General features: G+C 36.9%; 1 protein-coding gene across 4 annotated transcripts in view; it reads right to left on the bottom strand.

The window, feature by feature from the left end:
- B3galt1 (beta-1,3-galactosyltransferase 1) overlaps window positions 1–26,766 on the bottom strand; it is a 550,035-nt gene that overhangs the window by 64,951 nt on the left and 458,318 nt on the right. Inside the window, exon 1 of one of the 4 annotated variants that reach the window (XM_078017530.1) lies at window positions 10,190–10,466. The exons of the other annotated variants lie outside the window; for them this stretch is intronic. The gene's annotated coding sequence lies outside the window, so the exon portion shown is untranslated. Of the gene's footprint in view, window positions 1–10,189; window positions 10,467–26,766 lie in introns of those variants that run through there. 4 annotated transcript variants of the gene reach the window in all.

Here is a 26,766-nt window from a genome sequence, read left to right as displayed (position 1 = left end):
ATGCTAACAGGAAGGATCTAGATTTAAGAGATCTTTTGTGATTTTCAAACCTGACCCAAATTCTGAGCAAGAGGTGTCTGCCATTTGTATCTGTGTTGATTTAATAGCTATAGTGATTCAGAAAAGCTGACTAGTAGGAATGACTTGAAATGAGCAGTGGAAATTGCTTTCAATGTAGCACCCATGAATCAATGGTTCTTGCTGATTTGAACAGTTCTTAAGAGTTTACTGATATGAAATTGAAAAAGCCGTCGTGGAAAAGCCCTAAGGGTGAACAAAGCTTTGTCAACCTTCACAGAGGGCTTTTGACTTCTCTCATTTGACTTCATGAACAGTGAGCAGAGTGAAAATGAATGCTACTCCCTAAAGGAGAAGTCCTATACCAAGAGGGAAACCAGAGTTTGCCTGACCACTGGATTCATAAGGAAAGCCCTATATAAATAATTCTAGATCCCAACACCTCTGGTAAATGCCTAATAAAGTTCATCATTCAAGGATTTTTATATATTTTGGTCCAATTAGGCATGTGATTTATTCCACCCATAGAAAATAAAATACTGCTAATAATCACGATTTACACCAGTGCATCGTGATGTCCTTTACCGAAAATTGTAATGTTCCATTTGAATCTCAGAATTCACATGGCCTCTTCACTATCTTCCAACCTGACTGTAGTAGTGTGGACTGGTCACTTACAAGAAAACCTAAGTGTGGGTCCTGTTCGTGGGGTAGCTGGGTAGCTGTGGTACTATCCTCTGAAATTTTTTTTGTGAAAACAAGAATAAGGAGGATAAAAGCTGCTCCTGAGATAATCTGGTACAGAAAGCCCTTTGAGGGCTCTGCTTCTCCTTGGATTCTCTGGTTATCTTTGGGTTTGGTATTCTGTTCTTCTTCTACACCCCTACACCTTCCACCTCCCCCACAGACCCCTGTGCTTCTAACTCAGGTTTGCTATCCCAGCTCTGAGTTTCTCTCTGCTTGGTTTCTTGGCTATGGAATTTTTGACCTTGATTTATATCTTGAGTCAAGTGGTGAACGTTGCCAAAAGCAGAGTTAGCACTTACTTCTAGGGCAGGCCAGTTATCTGTTGTTTTAATTCATTGACTCCTCCAAGGGCACTACTTCATGCTGATTTCGTGGTATAAGTGAGAAGCACACAGTCACAAACAGGCAGACTAATATGTGCAAGTTTCAATGCTTTTTATATCACAGTGATGATAGTATTGTTAGATACTGTATTTTAAAACAGCTCTACAGTTTATGTAAAAACAATACCTTAAACTACCTTAAAAATACAAAGTCCTCATTTATACTGAACACCAAATACATACAGATTTGAGCATCCTTAAACCAGAAGTCCAAACTCCAAAATGTCCCCAAATCTGAAACTTTTTGAGTGCCAATGTCATGCCACAACTAGAAAATTTCAACCTGACCTCATGTGACTGATCAAAGTAAAAACATAGGCATACTAAAAATATTGTAAAATATTGTATAAAATTACCTCCAGGCTATGTTTAAAGATGTAAATGATTTTTTTGTCTAGACATGGGTCCCATCCCTAAGATATATTTATCCATGCAGATATTCCAAAATAAAAAAAAAATGAAATCCAAAATAGTTTTGGTCCTAAGCACTTCACATAGGGGATACACAACCTGTATAAGACTGTGGCCTCTTCTTATCATTGTTATGAAATGAGATTGACATGGTTTTAATCAAGTTCGTGATTTTATATTGTGCTTGGGATACTGTGCGGTCTCCGGTTTAATGCCACATTGTTTTATGCTGGCTTTCTGAGTATTCACATGGTCTAGAAATTCATCATTTTCATTGCCACAGACTTTATTACCGTATTAAAGTTTCAAAGTTTGCTTAATCACTCCCTAATTGTTGAGCATTTGGTCTGTTTCCAGTTAAGTGCTATTACAAATAAGGTGGCTATAAAGGCTTTGTACAAGCAGGCTTAAACGCTACTTTCTTTAGATGATTCCCCAAGGTGGGAATGCATTGCTCAAGGCCTTGCTCATTTTATTGAGCCCTTGCAGTGCCAGAATGCTCTCTAAAAATAACACTCTAATTAGCAGTGTCACTGTTAATGAAAGAGGGCACCTGGGCATCTCCATTTTTTAAAATTTTACCTCTGTGAATATTTATACTATCATGAAAAAAAAATGACATAGCTTCAAGTGTCTACAAAACAATAGGCTTTGGACAAGTTCTCAGCAGTCCAGTGCCAAAGGCTTTGCTGCAGTGTGTGTCTCCTGCTTGCTCATCATTTGGCCTTTGTGCTTGTCAGATGGCCTGGAATTCAATGCTCTGGGGACTGCCAAGTGGACAGACCCAGGGGCAATGGTTTGGAGTCTGAGAAGAAAACAGACTAGGTAAGATAGCTCAGAATTCTCCTGGTGTTCCCAGCTTCAAATTCCTCAATGCCATCTATTTCATAGCCATTTACTTTGCTGGTTCCTCCCCAGCCCCTCCACTGTCGCTGTTGCAAATGATCCTGTTTATTTCTGCTCTATGCAGACACCAGCTCTGGCTTCTGCCAGAGGTTACTGGCTTGGAAAAACTGCTTTTAAATCTAATGAAATGGGTATTGTTCTCAAGAAAGTTAATGACCACAGCAACTTCACCGAATTCTATTTCACCTGACTGGAGGACTTGGCATTTGAAATCAAGATTAGTTAGAGGGCCACATGGTCTCTTTGGCCTCTATTTCTGCTCTACCCTCCAGTCACTGGGGAACCAACATGCGCAGGATCCAAGTTTCCTCCCATTTTCCCACCCTGTTCTCAATATTCATCTTGCCCATTGTTACTACTTACTCTTAAAGCCATCAGCTAGTTCTGTTGGGAATAAGAAATAAATTTCCAACTAGCTTCAGGGTAAGAGAGTGTGGAGAAAATGACTGTACTTTCTTTCCCTTCAGCTTCCAGAAAACAACTCCCACTCTATCCATGGAAGCATCACACAGTGACTCAGAGTCAGGTGTGGGGTGGAGGTGTAAAGGGAGTAGAATGGATCTTGCACCTCACTTGGCTCATGAAAATAATGACTGCAGAAACTCTCAGCCTTTACCATCTTCTCCCTCACGGCCAGCAGCTGTCGTTGACACAAAGATAAATAGAAAAATGTCTCCCCCGGTGGGTCACAAACATTTGGTATTTCTTCCCTCCGTGTGACTCCTGTTGAGTTCAATGATTAAACCTCATCGAAAGAGACAACACTTTCTTTATACCCTCTTTATTCTTTCTAATCACTTTTACGTTTCTTTCTAACTTCACTTCATTGCAATGAAATCAGGGGCATCACAGAAAGCAGAAGTGGTAAATTTAAAATTGTCTCCCTTACTCCCCCATGAATGCAGAATTTGCAGTGGAGAGCCTGCTTTCTTGTTCTCTGCCTGACCACCATAAATTAAACATCCCACCAGACTCTCTGCCTGTTCATTTGGGAGAGCTCCCTAGTAATCACACGAATCATACAGCCAGCAGCTGTGTCTAGTATTTAATTTACAATGTTTATTTCTTATTATATTCTTATTATTCTCTTTCTTCTTCATCCTAAAATAATTTCATGACTTTATGAACACAGCTTTCAAAGGGACTTTGATACAGAATATAATTATACATATTTAGGAAGGTTTTACAACACATTCCATGTTTTTAGAAATTATGTCCAGAAAAATGTTTGCACATATTATTACTGAGAATCTTAACATGGATGCTCTTTTATCTCTTCCCACCCAGGAGCTTGGAAGGACATATCATTAGCTGTTTTACTTATGGAATAACTGATATAAATATACCACACTGATTTGGATGAGCAAATTCTTTTGTGGTATTGATGTACTAAAAACGGCAGGAGTTGATTCGTTTGGAAAGGATATTTGTAAGGTGGAATTCCTGTTGTGGGAGCATGTGTGTTTTCCCAGAGTTTGATTAAGAGTGGTGTCCCATCTCATCCGACAGCTGCTGACACGCCTGGATGCGACTTAGCAGATGCCAGGTCCGGGCCACTTTGCTGGGTCTGAGTTCCCCATGTCTATCCTACTTGGGCTTATTTAGATAGCCCTGCACACCCACAAGAACCATGCAGGGATGCTAAATAAGTCATCAGGTACATCATCATCCCTCCTCAGAATTCCTGAGGCCACTTTCATTTGCCTGCTCTGTGGCTGCTCTTTCATCTCAGCAACATCCTTAAGCTAGGACTCTCAGTGTAGCCCACGCAGGCCCCTGTCTCCTGGACCTTGCTTGAGACTTGCTATTCTAATATTCCATTTCAGCTGACTGTCAGAGACATAGCCTCTGGTCTCTTACTTTTCCCATCACAGTTATGCACAATAGGTAGACAATACCCCTCACAGCCCAGGGGTCTAGACCAGGAAAATTCCTGACCACATTGCATCCCCTACCTGGGACTGGAAGGGGTTATTGGAGGTTGAGTCAAAATCCATTTGATTTTTCAGGTACTTTGCATCTTCCTCTTCCTGTTTGGTCCCTGAAGGTGTATGTACAGATATAGCTTTCAGAAGAATGGCAATGTGCCTTATTACATGGACTACTGCACCCATTTGAGCAAACTTGAACTTAAAGCTTTGGGAAAGATCATGTAAAGAAATCAACTAGATTTTGCAGGGAATCAAGGATGCCACCATGTCTTCCAGGATCCCACTGCCCAAAATATTTAAATCCCCCAAATGGTCGATAATCACTGTCTTTATTTGCCTCTGAATTTAATTGTGTTTCAGAAACCCGAGTACTAAAAATTCTGAGCAGGACTAATTTATAGTCATTAATTTATTAGGATGACTGATAAACATTCTTATGCTTATTTAACAATTTAAAAGAAAAAAAATTGTATGTAACTTTAGTTATCCTGAGGGGTATTCTATGGGCTAGACTAGGTGGGTTCTGAACCCTCCCTAGTATTGTATTTCCCTGATTTTCAATGTGTTGAATCTTTTTAAATTGAGGTTAAATTCATAGAATCCACATAGTATAAAATTAAAGATGTTATAGTAGTGGGGTCCTGTAATATTAATTCCACTCAAACCCTCCCCATTTAGCCCAGGCCACGTGCTGGAGTGACTACCCCAGGGGGTTGAGAGAGCTGACAGCCCCCCACCCAGGCTGCGCTACTAGGGCCTGTCAAATTTGTTGGTTAAGTATGGTTTGTTGCTCTCACTAGTGGCCCAAAGGGTCCTGACACATTCACTACAAGGACTGTGTGTTGTTAAGAAATGAAGATCTGGTTTGCCCAAAAGTGAATCAAAAAAATTTTGGGCCTACTCTCTCCTCCCCACTTCAGCTTTGGAATTTCTGAGGGCCTCTGACAGAGGTGGAGGTAATAGGTGCTGTAATCTGCAACACGAAAGCTCCTTTGGTGAATTAAATTTTCTCATGTTGACTATTAAAAAAAAATAAAGATATTAAAGCCTTATGTGTTTGGCTTCTTTTACTTAGCAGGATGCTCTGAGATTCAGCCATGTTGTAGCAGTCTCAGGATTTCATTCCCACATATGTTTTTAATAGCACATGATTCCTAATTCTTTCTAGACACGGTTTGATAATCAACACAAAAATAACAAATCCATTGGATCATATTTCATGTTCAATTTCTAGAAAACCAGAGTACAATGGAATGTATAGGTGTATCCAAAAGCTACAGAATGCTTCTTTCCATCATGTAGTATCTGCATCAACTGAGCCAATCCTGGTGCTATTGAAAGAAACCAAGAGTCATACTCTGTTGGAGATCTTCAACTTTGAAATTTTTCTTTTATTTGAAAGAATTTTCTTCCTGTTTGTCTTCATCCCTGTGATTCACACACATAGATACAGTAACTTTTGTAGGTAACTCTGAAAAGCCTCTCTCTGGTCTCTCTTGGCGTATTCTGTCAAGGACTATAGAGACACCTCACACAATGACTCAGCCTGCCTGTCAGCTATAGTAATGCCTACAGAACTGCAATCAAGTTGAAGTTCATACCTTAAATTCAGCATGCATCACATCTCTGGTTTCAGAAAAGTAGCATTTTGGTAGTGTCAGGAAACAATTCAGGGGAACAACTATGTTTCTAAAATATAGTAATTTAGTCAATGAATAGAGCAAATTATCAACAAAGTGTGCATCTGTAAGAGTATGTCAAAGATGTGCCAACCAAAAGATGTGAAAGTCTCTAGAAGCTTTATGGGTAGAGCACTGTTGTTGAAATTAATGACCCATTTGAAAGTGCATGGTAACGGGTGGCTATGTAAAGATGCGGTCAAAATAGCTGCCTTCTCTTTGTTAGCAGGTTCTTAAAATTCTAGTGGGCCAGCGGTATGAATGTAGCATGTTAAAAACAGCACTCGGTACCATTCCATGCCCAACAGAAACACAAGAAATGATGTGAGAGCACATTGAGCTTACTGGTTAGAGCTGATTCTGTCTGGAGACAACTGGACCAGGGGTTCTGGCTACCCCGGCCCCTTAAGCCACTCTTAGGGCTCAGAGCTCAATATCTGAGCACACCATCTTGGAAGTTCTGATCTGAAGATTTTGTGTCATGCAGTATTTGTCATTCAGGATTCTCTTAGCCACATAAAGTCTGTGTTGTCAAAAACTGCTTTGGACTCTTGCTTAGCTGTCTGGGAGCACTTTGTAGAATATGATGGAGATTAACAGGAAAGATAAAATAGACTCTCATATTATGTTTCCTTGAATCTCTTTGAAACTTGCCTACGATTTTTGATACATGCCATAAGACAGATTTTGGCAATTAGCAATCAAATAATTTTTCTACTGTTCACATTGCCATTTTGAAAAATATTTTAAAAATGTTTAATTTTCTTAAGATATGTGATATTAAATGGAAGGGACCACATGGGCTAAGTTTTTTAGTAGTTTTCCACAACTCTCTGAGCAGATGGATAGAACTCTATCATCCAATAATTATTCTAACAACAGTTATGAGTTTGAGTGGCACAGTGAGAACAATACAATATGTGATGCTCCAGTTCTTACTGTTCTTTTTGATGTTGTTTTCATAAACAGACATTCAGGTCTGGCTCTGCATGCTAGACCCTGAACCACAAAAACCCTGGACCCCTGAAATGACCAGTACCTACAAATTAGTGAGAGCCACTAATAATCCTTCAGAGCATCCATCCTGGTTTGTATTTCAACTATCTCAGTGGAGTAGCTCTGATCAATAAATTTCAAACAATGAAAAAAAGAAAACCAAGCTTATTGATCAGGGGCTAACTGCATCAGAAAAACAGGAAGTGACTTGTGGATATATTTTATGCAATTCAGAACCCTTCTACAATGGGAAAGAAATGAATCTATCATAGCAGGTAACTTAAAGAAATCTGTGGGACTTAAAATATTTACCAGCCTGAAACATTTCCACTAGCTTTCTGATGAGCCTGTCATTCCCTTCTAATCATGCAGATCATTAAATTCAGATTATACCTACACATGGCAAGCAATTTCAAGTGGCTCCAAATGTCTTTCTCCTTCTGCATGGCTTGTATAAAAGGACTCCAAGAATGTGTGGAGAGAAAGAGAAAAAAATAACCTGACGTGCTATCCAAATGCTTCACTCATATCTGGCATATAGTAACAGTCAATAAATGAATGAAAACAAGTGAGCGAAGAAAAGAGAAATGTATTTCTGTTTGGTAAGCCTTTCTTAGTACTTTCCTGGGCTTTCTGGAATAGTCGATCTGCATAGAACCAGCCTCCTTCTGATTTTGTGGTCAGATCCTTGCATGCACTGTTATTGTTAAGAGGAAGCAGCTGATAGGTGTCACAGGAAAACCTTGTCATATCCTCATGGGAAGGTAAAGAGAAGATGCAAGTGAGACTCTGCATCTATCCACCCTGACCTTTCCAATGAGGGCTGAGCAGCTCTGTGTGGGCCCCTCTCCTCATCTCAGAAGAACATCCTAGGTGGGTAAAATGGATGGCTGTAACATTTTATCAGTCCCTAGAGAACTGTGAGCTAAAGGATTTGCCACCCACACCCATTTGTTCAAGTTGGTACTCCTTTATACATTCTCCTTCTTTTGTGTGTGTGAAATGTGCTCTTAAAAAACCCATAAGATTCTGCTTGTTAAAAGGACTAAGATACCTAAAAATCCTAAGTTTCTGAAAATACTAACATGAGGAGAGGATAGCCAAAGCATTCAAATAGTTGTTGGGTCACTTGGTCCTTGGTCCACTACAAGTAATCCTTGTTCTGTGCTTCCACAGTGTTTATGCTTTTATAGGGAAGAATGTTTAAATAATGTGATCTTAGAGATCCTTTAAAATTAATCCAAAACCAGAGATTAAAACAGGACAGTAATATGGAAAGTACAGGAGGGGAGAAATACAGAGTGGGTTGTAAGGAAACAAAAGAAAATTGACATGGGGGAGTTGATGGAAGGGAAAAGAAGGGGAAGGAGAGGAGAAAATAGAATATAGAAGAGATTGTAGGGAGTAGCAGTGAACCAATTCAGAGCTGAGGAGATACACCTTTTTACTATGTGATTCAATTATAAATGTTCATCCTCCCCAAATCTAAATTATTGGTGGTAGCTTGCATTGGGATTCACAACATGTGAAGTAAATGCATGGAAATGTTACAGATTGTCCCTAAGTTCATTATTGTGTTGGGCCAAGAGTTTTTTTAATCTCAGAGCTATTGATGTTGGGCTAGACGACTCTTTGTCATGGGGGCTCCATTGTAAGATGTTTAGCAGCAGCTCTGGCTTCTGCCTACCAGAAGCACTATGTTCCGTGTAAATTCTGACAACTAAAAATGTCTCCAGACATTGCTAAATGTCTCCTGAGGACAAAATTGCCACTGTTTGAGAACCCTGTCCTAGTCCTGATGCACACTGGAATATACTTATTTGGTGCTATGGAATGACTTGATAGTTATTAAACTGTGTAGGCACAAGGATAAAAATATGGTACAATGTACAATGTTTGTAATTGAGAAATCTTTGAAGTTAATTGGTCTCATGGGATTGTCAATGTCTTCCTTCGGAAGAATTCTGCTATAATAGTTATTTTTTGCAAAAAATTATTTATTGATAGACTATGATTATTAATAATAATCATTCAAAATAGATGGATTGGGGGGCTGGGACTGTGGCTCAGCAGTAGGGCACTTGACTGGCATGTGTGAGGCACTGGGTTTGATTCTCAGCACCACATATAAATACATAAATAAAAGATACAGTTTTATCAACAATTAAAAAATTATTTAAAATAAATAGATGGATTGGTAAATGTCATTGGGTGCCATTTCCATGTTAAATATATGATTGCTCATTTGCTTATTCCACAATTTTGTAAAATTGGAGATACAAAAAATTTTTTTATAAAAATTCTATTATATCCTGTTTTCCCCAAACTCTGTTAAACTGTGGTACTGTATATTTTTAGATTCAGGTTAAATCTGCTATGTTCCCAATACTCAGAAAAAGTAAACAGTGGCTTTGTCTCTTATTCCTCTTGTTCTCTCCAGTCACTAGGAAGTTACTAACATCTATTTTACTCCATACTACAAGATCATTTCTTGATCTTTTGTTTTTGTTTTTGTTGTTGAATTTTTGTTTGCATTTTTTGGTACCAGGGATTGAACCCAAGGGCGCTTAACCATTGAGCCACATCCCCAGCTCTTTCTAGTTTTTATTTTGAGATAGGGTCTCACTAAATTGCTTAGAGACTTACTAAATTGCTTAGAGACTTTCTAATTTGCTGAGGCTGGCTTTGAACTCAAGATACTCCTGTCCCAGCCTCCCAAGCAATTGGGATAACAGGCGTGCACCACCATACCTGGCCTGTTTTGTTTTATTTTTTTTTAGACCTTTATTTTATTTTATTTATTTATTTTTAATGTAGTGCTGAGGATTAAACCCAGTGCCTCACATACATTAGTCATGTGCTCTACTACTGAGCTACAACTGCAATTTCTCATTTCTTGAACTTAAAAACAAAACAAATTAAAAATGAAAAAATCCAGTCAAGAGTATACACACAGAAGTAACACACATAAGTGGAGACAAACACCAACTGAAAGTATTTGAAGAGAAAGATTTTTTCTTTCAAAGACAAAACAAAACCAAATAACACTAAATGCAAGACAAACAATTCTGAAATGTATTTAGAAAGGTTTTCTAAATATCTCTCCCAATTCTCTTACCATCTAAGTCATATTTGCTTCTAGAGTCTCTCAGATATTTAGAAGTAGAAATTAAAGTTATATAGTATTCTCATTTCATAGACCAGGAACCCAAGGCAGCTGAAGAAGATAAATTCTGTGACATGTGTATCAAAGAGGGTGCTAAATAAAGAGAAGAAATCAAAATTAGTTCTTGGCCTGTCCACCCTAGTTAATCCCTGTCTAGGCTCTGAATCTAATTCCAGGTAAACTTATCGACCATCTACTCTGGGTCAGCATGACCCCAGCTCATTCACTTGTTTTCTCTGATTTACTGTTCAGAAAACCCCATGTCATCAGTTCTGTAGTTCAAACGTGAGAGAAGAGACAGGTGTAAGTAATTTAGGAAACTCAGTGAGTGGCAGAACTGGGATGTGGACAGGGGTCTCTTAATTCTAAAGTCAGGCCTTTCCCTCTACACCTTGTGAATCTCAGGAGAAGGATGGTTTGGGGGGAAAGGCATGGGATTTCCCCCACTGACACTCCCCCACATGGTTCACATCTTCACAGTCCTTCATCACTCATGTGTATGTCAAGTCATGTGAACTACATAAATGCTCAAAGCTGGATGGAGAGACCACCTCCAGGTCTGGAGGTGCTGGGGGTCAGAAAGGTCTGCAAAGGTGACAGAACCTTTTAGATACATGTAATTGTTCCTGTGTGAACATAGTTGCATAATAATCTATGTATATAGGTACTTATAAATATTCTGATGTTCTTTTTACACCCAGGTCTCTTCCATCAATAACTGGTCCCTGAAGTGTAAGGACTTGGTTGATTACCTCTCTTGGGCTTTTGACAGTGCCTAGAGTACAGTTCTACAGTAGTGAAACCACATTTCCTATTATTGTTTGACTTATATAAAGACATTGCTGGTCATAAAATCAGTTTTTCCAGAAACTGGTGATACATGCCATATTATTTCTTCATACATTTGGCTACAGAGACAGCTGTTGAGGTTTCCATGTGTGTGTGTGTTTGCACCCATGTGTTTAGGTATACTTTAAAAAATAAATTAGAATCATACTTTTTATAATTTATACATTCATTTAACATTATATCATAAATATTTCTTCATTTTTAAACACAGATTTTGTTTTGTGAAGCATATGCTGTCATTTGCATGTACCATAATTTGTCTCAACAGTATATTTTATTATTCAGAAATCTTTATCTACCTCTTTATTTATTATCCTTCTTATAGAGTCCTATAAATCTGGTTATGGGGTCAAAAGGTGGAAACATTTCTAAGGCTTTCCAAGAGAGTTACATTCTTACTATAAGTTGAACATGAGAATGATTCTCTAAAGGTAACTTCATCAGCATTAAACATTATCATTTAAAAATTAATGCTTCTGCTCTGAGAGGCAAATGATAATATCCTATTGCTACTTTAATTTGCATTCCTTTGATTGTTAGTGAGTTTGATTTTTTAATACGTTTATTAATGTAATTAAGAAAACCCAGTTCATTAGCTTAAGTTCAAGCTGAAGAATAAACAGAAGGAAGCTCCAGAAGCAAATATCCAAAGGTTAGTGGCTCTTCTAGGTATACACGGGAAAGATTAAACTCTTGGAATGGCAAAGGCAAAGAAAACCGGTTCTTCAGCCTTACATATTTTCAATAATATTCACATTTTGACATGGGATATAGGTGCTGGCCAGAGTGAGTTTTAAGAAAGGTAAGAGACTTTGACTCTTATGTACATATTTATCTTAACAGAGACTAACAGTAAATATTCAAATGATAATTATTATAGAATTTGAACATGCGGTCTCATATGGTTGGTTTATTATAATGTGGAACTCTTGAACCAGAAAAGAAATTACTTTCTCAGTGATTTCATTATCACCTGCTTAACAGCCACATGGTAAATAAACAAGTGAACATCAGGCTATGAAAAAAGATGTTGCAAAGTTTAGGCGTAAACAATGGTATTTCAAATACCATAAAATGGAATATCTGAAGCATGGATCTTTAAATTGAGCATTCAGAATGACTAGCTATTGGCTTACCCTTTCCCTTAGCTCAATTATCAATATGTCCAGGCTTGGGGTTGGGCCTCTTCTTGGACAGGAGATAAAAATTTCATCCAGATTACTCAATTGGCAAGCATGAATGAACACTGGAGACTGATAATCATTGCTTCTCCATCGTTTTACTTTGAAGCCTGCTAAGAAGAGTTGGGAGATAAAAATATCATATGTGCTTTACATGGCCCCTATTCCCTTTGGGAGAAACACCAAAGTGTAGTTGAGTAGCTTCCAGGGAGTGAGAAATCTGCAAGGTCAAAGGAGCACAGAATGATTTGGCCACTGAATTTTAAGTCTTTTCCTGGGGAAAGTCATGTGAAATTGAAGGATCTAATCACTATCATTCGGACAGTGTCTTGCTCTTCTTTAGAGAATTTATATATATTTTTTTACTTATCTTTAGGCCTATATAAGGTGCCAAAACAAACACTATCCTGCTGTTTACGGCTTCTATTATTTCATGAATCTTTCATGCAGTTCTTCTGCAATGGTGATCTAGTTTATAGAAAGCCACTGAAAAATGTCAGTCATGGAGACACATCTATGAGTTATAAATATAGTATTATAAAAATGCAAAGTAAATTAGAGCAAGTTAAACCTGATATTTATGTTTTTCTTAACATATATGCATGATATATATTTATGATCTTACATTTAAATTATAGACAGTATCAAAATTGCTTCTTTTTACTTCTAAAATGTATTCTAAGTAGGTAAACTTGCTAAAATTTATAAGCAGAGTAATTATTTCTTTTATTGTCCACCCTAAAAACACTTATTGAGTTAAAGTTTGCCATTCATTCACCAGTACAACAAATATTTATTGGATCTCTCTTCAGATTGGTATACTGTGCCATGATAAATAATATATTGTTCTTTTCTGAAGAAGCTCCAGGAAATTTTTTATAACAGCAAATATTAGAGACTCCAAAAAAATCTTCTTCACCTAAAGGGTTAAGGGAATGTTTTCTTTTGACTGGAGAAATTCTGCATTTTGCAAATTAGGAAACATTTGGACAGCTCTGCTAAGTGATAATTACCTTTTGACAGGTATCAATAATGTTTAATCAGTATCACTGCATATGTTTAGATGATCTTGAGAAGAGTAACACACTTGGTATGTTAAGTATTTGAAAGTGCTAAAATGTTTTGGAGATTAATAAGGAAACAAAAAACTAGAGTGACCTTTAATCTTGTAATTGCAAATTGAAATATATGTGCACCTAATCAAGGGTCTCGTGCTGCATATCTAAAAGTTTGGAATATTCCTGACTTGCTGGGTCTCCAAAATTTAGGGTACATGTTTTAGAGAGCATTTCTACATGCTGTAAACCATGCAGCATAAGATGATAAAGGAAAGCAGTTAAAAACAGAGCCCTTCCTCCGCTAATACAACCTTGAGTTCAAATTCTGCATGAATCATTTTTTAGTAGTGTGACCTTGAGGCAGATATTTAACCTAAGCCTGCAATTTTTCTGTTCATGAAATAAGGAGTCTAATAATACCCACTTCACAGGATTGTTATGAGAACTAAATTAGGTAATATACAAAAAGCCTCAATGACACTAGCCAGCATTGAACAAGTGCTTAATAAATAGCACCATTAATCGAAAAATATCACTTTTCTTTCAGATAATTTTTCAAAAACATCCATTTTAAGAGCACCTCAAGACACTGAATTGCCCTATGCTTCTGAGCTAACTAATTTTGGGGATTACTTTGTAGCTTGTCAATCAAGCAACATGAAGATTTAGTTTACTTACCTTATTTCTGGGACCAGAAGCTATGCCAGCATTTTTGATTCCCTTGGTTAGTCATTAGTGAATACTGCTAACTGAGAAGAATCCTCTTAGCTCAAGAAAAAAAAATTCTGGGATTTTATAAGAAATTGTAACACAACATATAATGGTAATGATTTAGTACACAAAGCATAAGCAGAACCATTCTTCCCCAATTTGTATTTAATTATTAGTTAACAATTAGTTAAATATTAGTTAAAAATTAGTTTTCGTTGTCAGGTCCTGATTAAGACTCCTTGCCAAAATTCAATATATATGAGTAGGGATTCTCTCATGAATGCTTCACTCCAGGTTTTCTCTTTACATACTCTCCACACCAGCCTGGACCTTTCTCTTTCCCTCTGCATTTGTGCAATGTAAGGATAGTCCTAAGAAGAGAAGCTACTGAAAATAGGTACATCTAGCCATTTTAGTTCCCTTTACTAAAAATGCCACGAATATATGAAAGAAGATATTCAGTGAGAAAATATGGAATATGCCAATTCACAGTGAGGTAGTTTCAGTTATTCAGAACCAGAGCCACTGGACTCTTAAACACATATGTAGTTTAGGATTTGGGATGGGAAAAGGAAAGAGGGAGAACGCAACTCTTCATAGAATCCTAAAATATGCTAGGCACTACGAGAGGACACTCTTACATGTCCCCACACACGATCTTCAAAATAATTTTGAATTTATAACTAGTCCATAGTTTTAACTCAGGAAACACAGCCCAAAGAACTACAGTACCCTTCCCTCAAGGTCAGAGTGCCAGTGAGACATGAGGCTGACTATGAGCCTATCTTTGTTTTACTAACAATGCTAAAATAATAAGTTAGCTTATTTAAGGAAATTTATTAAATCCTAACAAGTATTTATTAAACATCTAGCTCTTCACAAGGTTGGGGACAGGACAAGTCACAGTGATGTCACTGTGAGATGTAGCCTTTTTGACTTCAAGGAGCTAAAAATTTCCCCGACACCTTACACTTTCTATTTCCATGTATAATACTCAGATTTCACAGAGTAGTTAACAGTGATATATTACAAAAACAACACTATAAACTTTTTAGAGGAAAACATAAAAGAAAATCTTTGCGATCTTGGGTTAGGTAAAGATTGCTTAGGTCTAACCTATGAAAGAAAAATAGTTGATAAAATAAAAGTAGATAAATTATATATCATGAAGATTACTTTTGTTTTCTCTGAGAAAGATATGGCTAACAGAATGAAAAGGACAGATGGAAAAAATATCTCCAAATCATATGTCTGACAAACGGCTTGATATCAAGAATATCTAAAGAATTTTCAAACCAACAACAAACAATCCAGTTAAAAAGTGGACAAAAGATATGAACAGATATTTTGCCAAAGAACATATATAAATGGAAAAGGCATAAAGTAATGCCTAATTTCATAAGCCTATAGGGAAATTAAAGATCCACAGAAAAGGATCACTGTACATCTAGTAGAATGGTTAAAATGAAAACTAAACAAGACAAACTAGTAAAGACAATAACTAACAATACCAGATACTGGGAAGTACACAGAGCAACTAGAAATCTCATACATTGCTGGGAATTGGTGGGAATTCCCATTGCAGGTGTAGAAAACATATAATGGTTTTTTACAAAGCGACTTATTATATGACTCTGAAATTTCACTTCTAGATATTTCAAATGAAATAAAAATCCAGATTTTTCACAAAACCCTGAATTTATAGTTCATATATGTCTAATTCTGGAACATTCCAATATCCCTCAGCCGAGAAATAGGTAAACAAACGATGGAACATCCACACATCAGAATACAACAATAAGAAGGAGCAAATTATTGATATATGAAAGAACGTGTCTGAAGCTCAAATGCATTAGAGATGCAAAAGAAACCATATGATCCCATTTATATGCCTGTGTTAATCTGCTTTTCATTACTGTAATAAAACACCTGACATAATCAACTTTAAAGGAGTAAAGGTTTATTTTGTTCATGGTTTCAGAGTTTTCAATCCATGGTTGCTTGGCCTGTTGCTTTGAGCCCATGGTACACAGTACATCATGGCAGGAATATGTGGTGGAGGAGGTCTATTCACTTCATGGCAGCTGGGATGCAGAGAGACAGTGAAGAGAGGAAGGGCCAGGGTCCTAATATTCCCTAGTAACTTAACTTCCTTCCATTTGGCCCCACCTCTTAAAGGTACCACTACCTCCCAGTAGTGTCGGGCTGAAGACCAAGCCTTCAACACATGGGATTTAGGGGTTATTCAATATCCAAGCTTCAGCAGTGATACTCTGGAAGTGACAGAACTACAGGATCAGAGAATACTTTTGTTCTTTTTAAGGGGAGAGGGAGGTTTTGATTAGAAAGAGGTAGCATGATGAATTGGGAGGCTATGGTGAAAGGATAGTTCTATACATTAATAGTGGCTGTTTCTATGCAATTCTATCCTTTGTTAAAATTCATAAATGCCTACACAAGGAAGTAAATTTGACTGAATGTAAACTTTAAAAAGAATGAAAATGAAAATCCCAAACCACAAGGAAACACTAAGATTTATGAAGTTCAGCAGAGGACTCTACTCCTTCTCACACAGCCTTGTGAAGCATGGAAGGCACTGGCGGGGCAGGGCTGTGGTCTGGCTGCAGGCACTTTTCTCACAGCATGGTATATCTTGTACACTCTAGGATGTGGGCAGTCTAAAGTTGCAGCTCTAAGGTCTCAGGGCGCAGAGATTCCTCTTGCCACTGCTGAGTTGGTGCAGGATCTCAGAGCTGCTGGTTTGCCTTGCCCAGGGCACTAGGTACCCGCAGGAGAATCCAACTAATTTAGTGCAATTTCAAACACATATTTTTTCTGCTTCTACCAGGTCCTTTAAAGACAGATTCAATAGAAAAATTTCTTATATTAGTCCTTTAAAGGTGAGAAAATTAGGTAATTTGAAAGTATATTACTTTTCCAAAATGACTAGGATCCTGTTAAGCAATACTTTCCTAAATGGAATAGCAAAAGATTCTAATTTATGATCAAGGCATTAGTAAAAGCAAATAAGATCCAAAGGCACCTTGTCTATTGTAAAATTCTTTACACATTCACTATCAAGCACAGTCAAACCTGGCAATCTCTAAATGTCTCTCATAAACTTCAGACAATTTTAAATGCATTTGAAAAGTATGAAAGTTTCAGGTGTCTAGGTGAGTTACTGGTGACAATATCAAGAAAAGATGGCTTTTTATGAACTTTTCAGAGGCAAATATCTCCATTGCACACTGGGAATGACCTTTGTTTTTCTCGATGTCAATTTGAGTATATAACATTTTAATTTGTGTTCAGATATCTTCAAGAATAAATATGCTCCTGTCATCAAAATAATTGCTTCTATTATCAAAGGAATTTGTAACTGCATGATCATTCTATAGCCTCTGAACTAGAGGAAATGTGCCACACAAGTTAACAGGCTTTTATCAGAGGGTAATGTCGTAGATACGAAGGGCAGAGATTTTTTTTTTCCCTACCATTTTTTTCAGGTCATGATGATTTTATTTTCTTTAAGGAAAATCCTCCCCGACAAACAAAAGCAAAGCCAGAAAAAGTCCAGGCAGATACAAATAAACCCAGTCCTACAATTCAGAGCAGAGAAAGATTTTGGATGTTGGAAAGCATGGAGCTATTCAGAAAATGCTTTCTATGATGGCTGATTTTACATGTCATCTCAACTGTGCCGAAGGATGCCAGATAACTGACCAAACATTATTTTAGAGTGTGTTTATGAGGGTGTTTCTGGCAGAGTCTAAATTCCAACAATTTGCCAGGTTTCTCTTCTACCTGGAAAGTTAGCAAATAAATGAGACTTTTCTACCTGGCTGAAGTTTCTACAGTTAAGATTTATTCCCCTGACTTATGTTTCATTTCCTAGAAGTAATGAATAGAAATAATGCTAGGAGATTCAAGTGTCATTGGTGAGTTCAGATCACTGAATTTTACATGAATCTCCTGTCATTCACAAATCCTTCTTTTGACACTGGCTTCAACTTTGATTTCCCATTGATAGGTTTGTCAGACCAAGTCACATGCACCTTTCTTCCTTGGATACGGAACCAAGTAGGTAGAAAGATCTTCAATGCATCAGTAGTCTAAGGCAGCCAGGTCACTTTATATTCTGCCTGTTACGGGTGAGGGAAGCATTCTTTTTAAATACCTTGGAATGTTTAGGAAAACTATGTCCAATAACCTCTGCCTGCCCTTACTGTTGAACAGAGGGGGCTGCCGAATGAGTTTGCTGCCTGGTAAAGGACATGTGTGTTTCCACTTTGTCACAAGGGTGTTATTCACTTCTCTGTATTAATAGATAGCAGCAGAGTTTGAATATTTGTGAAAGATCCTTAGCCAGAATATGAGGAAGATGTCAAGAGGCTTCATCAGTAAATAATGCACTTTAGAAAGTCAGTGTCCCCAGTTTGTTAGTTCTATCCTTATCCGATGAAGAAAATGCATTTTCTAAGATGTATCATCTGAGTTTAATCTTGGGTTTTAAGGAATCTTTTTATGTATGTATTATCTAGTCTTCAGATTCGATATCCTGTTACATTGGCATGAAAAAGTATTTCCTCCATATACTCATGATTTTCTTTTTAAATTTAGTTTCACTAAGGTAAGCCAAATAAGAAAAGAGTAATGCTCATTTGGGTCAGTAGACAAATTCTAGTTATAAAACCAATTATTTAGAAATAAAACTATTCAGAATTTACCTTGTATCAAGAACAAGAGATTTATTAAACATTTCTATTTTCCCTCAGCAACATGTCGTTTATTTCAACTGGTCTTGACATACTAACACCTGAAGGGCTCCCACTTCCTTTTGGACACACCCATTTTCTGGAGCTCCATGTGCAATGAGAGGGCTTCTGTTTCTAATTGTTCATCTTCCATTCACACACATGCAAATGACAATGTCCACAGTCAGTCAAGTAGTTAATCCCATGGGGAATTGTGAATTGCAATGCGGACCCACCGCTGGCAGCAATCACCCTCACACTCGGCTGGTTCTCTGAGGTGCACTGATAATTCAGCTATTTCCCAGGATAACTGAGTCTGGTGACCTCAGAACTGTATGGAGTACCTGTTCCTTTCAGAATGACAGTATGACTGGCTTTTGAAATGAATAAAGATTCCCCTCTCTACATTTTCTGGTGATGGGTCACTCAAAAGCAGAGGGTGCCAGCAATATCTAAAGAAATAATTTATACTATTCTGTCCCTAAATGGTTTTTTTCTGGCCTTTGTGAAGCAAGGCCCACCAAAACTTCTTGGTCCAAATAGTCAGTGTACCAGCATGGATCAAGTTTCAGTGCAGAAAGCCCTTAGTTATTTTCATATCCTCATGTTCTAATACATTTGGGGCTGAAGGAAAGCAGTATATGGAGTCTTTCCTTATTTGCATTCATTATTTGCTCTCTTATGTTTTAGGCCCTTTAGCTAATTTGGAATAAATCAGGGAATAATTGTTTTATGTGTTTTTTTTCCCCTCACAAAAAGTGTGTTTACCTAGGAGTGGAATTATAAAACTCATTAAACTCTCAAAATGTATTTATTTTACATATTTATAAAAGTGAATTCAAGATGCATAAATAAAAATGAGAGTTTTTTATTTATGCCAACCTAATTTAGACCTTTATAAAACAATAAGAAGGCAGGATTATTTGGGGAAATAACTCATTCATGTCTTTGGGCATCAGTATGCATCTGCATACCTAGCCCTGTGTATGCAACTCTCCCCCAGCTGTGTAGACAACTGCTACTCCATACCCTCTTATTATTAATAACTATAATAGAAAGTGTGCATTATACCATACAACTGAAAGGGGAAAATGAGAAGCCAGCTGTGGAGGATTGTAAAGTCTTTCAGATTAATTTCTGAATATGATAATGGTGACTAACATTGGTACCCAGTGAAGATTATTTGGAATTTAGGAACTTGAATAGATCAGGAGACTTTTGTGAAAAGAAAGGGGCACTATTTGGAGCCTTAAACCTAAAAAAAAAAAAAAAAAAAAAAAAAAAAGAGTAACATTTTTATTGCAACAAATCTTCCTGTTGAAAATTAAGGTAATTGTGTATTTAAATGCAGGCTGTACTTTCCCATAGCACTTAAAACCTGACACAAGTAGATGGCATGTCTTTTACCCATGCAGTGATTTCATTTCCTACAGCACCTCCTATCATTCCATGCAAATGTCTCCTGGCTGTGTTTTATTCCACGTTTAGCTCTGCATGAGCACCCATCAGAATCAGAGCCCCTTATCTTTAGGACATGATGCAGCTCAGGTTTTCCTTTGCTCTTCTTAAGACTATTTAGGATGTTTCTGAATGAACTGGAGATGAATCCAATGATTAAAACTTTCTGTTTTCAAAAACACAAAAACACTAGTTTCTGTTTTTCACACACCTGAACAGTTTTACCAGGGATCTTAAAATGACTCTGATGGACATAGAGTAGACTATAGGGAAGGAAAAGCAGACCACAACTTGTCTCCTCTATTGTGATCACAGATGTCATCCAGCTTCTGCTTGTATAACATGTGCAGCTGTTATGTACATTCCAAAATGTTTATTTAAGTTAATTGATAAACTTATTAAACCAAAGTTGTTCCTTTATGCCTGTCTAATCACTAGCAGTAGAGTCAGTTAAAGTTTATAAAAATGTTAATTTCTCCAATCTTCACTACCATAAAAATTTTCAGCATTTATTTTATAATTCAAGACAGAGAGTGGGACATGGTGGCACATGCCTGTGATCCCAGTGGCTCCGGAGGACTGCAAATTCAAAGCCAGCCCCAGCAACTTATTGAGGCCCTCAGCACTCAGCAAGACCCCGTCTCAAAGTAAAAAAAAATAAAAGACGGGCTGAGGATGTGGCTCAGTGGTTGAAAGCCTCTGGGTTCAATTCCTGGTACCCAAAGAAATAGATAAACAAACAAAAAAACGAGTCTGTATAATTATTCACTCAGCACTTTTGGAGTGCCTAGTATTCTATATACAATGTAGGTATTGATAAGTGTTCACTGTTTAAATTGCTTCTGACTATAAATACATTTTAATAATTATGGAATCCAGAGGTCACAGGGGAATGCATATTAGGATCCTCTATGAAGGAAGAATGCATTTATTAACAGATGCAATTTTCCTACACCGCTGATGAGTTTTAGGTTTATTCACTCTCTGGGCAAGAATGATAGCTACTGTTTTAAACTCTCAACTCTAAAAGAGTGCCTTTTGTGCTCTAAAGCAAGCAGTTTGGGGCAGAAATTAATTTTTATAGAATGATCTTTCCTGTGGGATTCTTATTGGTTTTTCCATTATTTAAACCTTAAGTTAGCTAAATGGCACCAGCTAAAAGCCTTTGCATACCTGTTAAACTCATTAAGTCCCAAGTTTACAGTTCTGTGAATATTTAAGTAAAAATGACATTGGTGCATTGAAATATACTAGAAATCATAATCTAGAGCTTATTTGTTTTATGTTAATTAACATTATTATAATATAACTATATAATTATGCATGACATACTTTATATTTATATTACATATTTCAGTTGCACAATGAAAAACCTAAATAGAGCAAAAATATGCTCTTTATGCTAACTCTGAAATACTATTTGATAGCCAAAGCAATTCTTAGCAAGATGAGTGAAGCAGGAGGCATCACAATATTAGACCTTAAACTATTCTACAGAGCTATAGTAACAAAAACAGCATGATATTGGCACCAAAATAGACATGTAGACCAATGGTACAGAATAGAAGACACAGAGACAAATCCACATAAATATAGTTATCTCATACTAGACAAAGGTGCAAAAATATACATTGGAGAAAAGATAGCCTCTTCAATAAATGATGCTGGGAAAATTTGAAATCCACACATAATAAAATGAAATTAGACCCCTGCACAAAATTCAACTCAAAGTGGATCAAGGACCTAGGAATTAGACCCTGTGCCCAATAGAAGAAAAAGTAGGCCCAAAACTTCATCAAGACAGCTTAGGACATGACTTCTTTAATAAGACTCCTAAAGCACAAGAAATAAAAATCAAGAATCAATAAATGTGATGGACTCAAACCAAAGGAAACAATCAATAACATGAAGAGAGAGCCTACAGAATGGGAGAAAAACTTAACCACATGCACATCAGATGGAAAACTAATCTCCAGGATATATTAAAAAACTTAACCCCCCCAAAAACCAAAAAAAAAAAACCAAAAAACAGAAAAACCCCACAAATAACCCAATCAATCAATGGGCAAAGGAACAGAACAGACACTTCATAGAAGAAGATACACAATTGATCAACAAATATATAAAAAATGTTCAACATCTCTAGCAATTAGAGAAATGCAAATCAAAACTACTCTACGATTTTATCTCACTCCAGACTGAATGGCAATTATCAAGAATATAAGCAACAATAAGTGTTGGTGAGGATGTTGGAGAAAGGTACACTCAAACATTGCTGTGGGACTGCAAATTGGTGCAACCACTATGGAAAGCAATATGGAGATTCCTTAGAAAACTTGGAATGGAACCACCATTTGACCCAGCTATCCCTCTCCTTGGTTTATATCCAAAGGACTTAAAATTAGCATACCACAGTAATACAGCCACATCAATGTTTATAGCAGCTCAGTTCCCAATAGCTAAACTATGGAACCAACCTAGATGCCCTTCAATAGGTGAGTGGATAAAGAAAATGTGATACATATACATAATGAATATTAATGAGTCTTAAAAATAATGAAATTATGGCATTTGCAGGTAAATGGATGAAGCTGGAAAATATTATGCTAAGTGAAGTAAGTCAATCCCTCAAAACCAAAGGCCAAATGTTTTCTCTGGTATGTGGATACTGATCCATAATGTGTGTGTGTGTGTGTGTGTGTGTGTGTGTGTGTGTGTGCGCGCGCGCTAGGGAAGAATGGAGAAACTTTAGATTGGACAGAGGGGAAGGTGTAGTGGGGAGAGGGTGTGGGGGTGGAAAAGATGGTGGACTGAGATGGACATTATTACCATAAACACGTTTGATTGTACAAATGGTGCGAAATGAGTTGAAATGTATTCTGTTTTTATGTATAACTAGTTAGAACAAAAAAAATTAAAAAGAACTAGGGTGGGAATTTTGACAAGTAAAAAAGGAAAAGAAGAAGAAATACTATTTAAATATTTATTATATTTCCAGGATTCTTAGTTCTTAATGGGTTAACCAAAATCTCTCTCCAAATTCTCATAAAAAATTTGGTGGATTTTTCTTCAGAAAGAAATCTGGACATAACCCAAAGTCTAATGTAGAAGGGCTTTCCCCTCATCAGCATCTAAGTAAACCACTGAGTAGAAATAGCTGTCTTCTTAAATTTTCTCTTCAGTTTATTAGTGTGTGTAAGTGTGTGTGTGTGTGTGTGTGTGTGTGTGTGTGTTTTAAATTGGTTTAGACTTCCTTTGCATGCACACATCCATTTCTTTCTTTAAAACTGTCCTACAGCTTCCAGGCCATTGGGTTGACCTGAGTAGACAGGATAAGAACCTGCTCCCAAGGAAGAAGACTCATTTTTATTCTTTTGGAATTTCTGAAGTTATAATCTCAGGCTTTGTATGGAGACGGTAAAACTTCTCTCCAATGGTATGTACAATTGAGCAGGGAATCACAGTACTCACTAGAAATGCCATATTCTTGATGTATTAAATTGAATTTCATTTATTGATATTATTTAATGAGTTTACATGAAAATATTTTTAAATTCATATTTTTATCTCAAGTATCAAATGACATGTCATAGTATTAAGCAGTTTAAGGGAATAAAAGTGAACCATTTGAAGCAAAATAAAGAGATTGAAATTACCAGGTGGTTGGTTATAGGGATGTTTGCTTTTTAATTTCTTGTTGAATGTGTATACAAATATGTGTGTGTGTGTGAGTGTGTGTGTATGTATGTATGTATTGCATTATTCTATGTGCACATTTATTTGAATTAGAAAAGGGAAAAAAAGGGTTGAATTCTTGGATAATTTCCCTTTCAAATCTGGGATTTCTCAATCCCTCAATTCAACTAACATTTATTTATTCATTTGTTTGTTTGTTTATCTATTTATTTATTTTTGTGGGGGTACCAGTGAACTCAGAGCGACTTGACCACTGAGCCACATCCCCAGCCCTATTTTGTATTTTATTTAGAGACAGGGTCTCACTGGGTTGCTTAGTGCTTCACTTTTGCTGCGGCTGGTTTTGAACTCATGATCCTCCTATCTCATCCTCCTGAGCCGCTGGGATTACAGGCATATGCCACTGTACCTGGCAACTAACATTTATTGTGTGTCTATTATGTGACAGGCATTGTGGTGGGGAATCAATAATGAACAAAAGGAAAGTTGTTTAGAACTTGGATAGGTACAAATATAGTCTATCAGACCCTGTACCCCCACCTTTTTTTTTTTTTTCAGAAGGGCCTCAATAAGTTGCCCAGGCTGGCCTCAAACCAGCAATACTCCTGCATCCTCTTCCTGAGTTGCTGGGAGTATAGGTGTGTGCCACACACTCAGCTTTCTTTAAATAATTTGGTTGAGTATATCCATAGGACTTTTTATTCTATGGAGATTTATTTATTTAAGCAGATTTCTATTTACTTATCTATTTATTTGATTGAGTATATCTGTGGAGTCCTTTTATTCTATGGAGATGTTGAAAGTGGGAAAGACTCTTATCTCTTTTATTTCCAGATGGTGAACTGCATTTCTTTGGAAATACTTGGACCTCTGAACAAAGAGCCAGAAGAAGAATGCTTATGAAATAGCAGGGGTTTGGGTGCTCAGTTAGTTACAGATCTATGAAGCATTGGCTCAGTGCCCTGGGTTTTCTTTCACACAATGTCACCTCCTTCCTTCAAATATCCAGCTGACAAATGTAAAAATACCTTGATTCACAGTATCACAAAACACTTCCATAAGGATGAACAGAATTAAGTAAATGAAAACATAGAGAAAAGGAAAATGCAGTGAATCTACTGACCTAATATGTATTGTTTCCAGGAAGAGGTGTTCATCCTATAATAGTATAAACCTATAAAAGTATTCTTTTTATACAAGGAATAAAAACGTATTCTTTTTATATAAGGAATACTCTCTTTTCATGAATGCCATTTCCCCAGAAAGGGAGGGTCTGATAACGGCAAGAGAAACAGTGTCCCCAGGGAGACAGTACTTTGTATCAATCCAGCATCATAATTTGAAAATCCGCCTTTTGTTCCAGAACCAAAAACTGCTACTGAGGTTCAAACTTGAACTTTTTAAAAAAATATTTATTTGTTTATTTGTATTTATTTGTTTTGTGTTATTACAAAAAAGATGCTGATGGTGGGGAAAACTATCACCATGTGATGACTTTTCAAATTTTTTTTTTTTTCAATTCCTCTTTCATTTGAAAGCATAAGGTAGAGCCTTGGAACCAAACTGCCAAAGAATGCAACTTAGTTCTCATGGAACTTAAGGTCAAAGACTCACACGTGATATTGAATTATAAGGCCCCCTGTTGCACTTTTTGTTCAAATATGCTGCATCTCAATTGCTGCCTCCAGTGTCAACTAGTAAAAGTGTTATAAACTCCACATGAACACCAATGACATGGGTGACATCTGTGTCCCCTTATTCTTCCTTTTGTAGAACTTTAAATCATTGTCCCATTTTATTCATTAAGCATCCTAATACACCTGTTACAAAAAAAAAAAAAGAGTTCTGTTTATTACGTAGCTTAACAAAGTAATGAAGTAGCCAAGGTCTTGCAACAGTTCTTCTTTGGATCTGTCTATATCTTAAGAAATGTCTAAGGTAAAGGGATTTTATATAATGGAAGATAGTTATTTATGCATAAAAGAAAGATGGTAAGAAGTACAAAAACATTTAGTATTTTTTATCTCAGAAAAATAAAATGGAGGAAGTGATGCCTGAGTTTTAGCTGATTCTTCTTGTCATTTTAATGCATTGCTCTGTCCCTGATCACCTACTTGCTCAGCATGTTGCAGGGAGTAGCTTGGCCTAACTAAGACAGAGGACAATTGCTGCCGTGACACCTAGCTTCTGGGCTCATCAAAACAATTTGTTTTCCCACACCCAGGGTCCTTATATTCTCGGTGATTCACAGAAGCCTCACTGCCATCGTGATTCTGGTCATGTTAACAGTACAAACTGTGGACCTCTCGTCAAAAATTAGTTCTGTTCATTTGTTATGAAAAAGGACACTTTACTTTATTCAGAAGTTTAAACAAGTGTAAGTTTTCACTATCTGGTCTCAGGAAATCACAGAGAAAAACCAAATCTTTGTGGCTATTAGTTTTGTGTTTAATTTTTCATGTGATGCAAACCAAGTGTGGCTGTGTCCTGAAATGAACTCTCCTCCTCTAACAACCTTCTTGGTTGATATTTAGACTTTCAAAGGAGTACCCTGAGTTGAGTCTCCAACAAGGAAGTAAAACTTGTGCTAAATAAATCCGAGAGCATAGTCATGTATTTTTCATACTGTGTTTTTCCCTAAGAGCAGTTAAACTTAAGTAAACAAACCCTCAAAATGGTGGCTCAGCAATAATAACACCCGGAAAGGCCTAGAAGAACACAAAATCAATGCAAATCTATAGAAACTCTTGAGTTCTCCCATTACAACAGGGGATGCACTTTGCAAGTATTGCAGCAGTTTACTACAGATGTGGATGCAGTTG

The sequence above is a fragment of the Ictidomys tridecemlineatus genome, chromosome 7 (genome assembly GCF_052094955.1).
Source record: "Ictidomys tridecemlineatus isolate mIctTri1 chromosome 7, mIctTri1.hap1, whole genome shotgun sequence".
NCBI lineage: Eukaryota > Metazoa > Chordata > Mammalia > Rodentia > Sciuridae > Ictidomys > Ictidomys tridecemlineatus.
The sequence above is the reverse complement of the archived record's forward strand: the minus strand, read 5'-3'. Positions and strand labels throughout refer to the sequence as shown.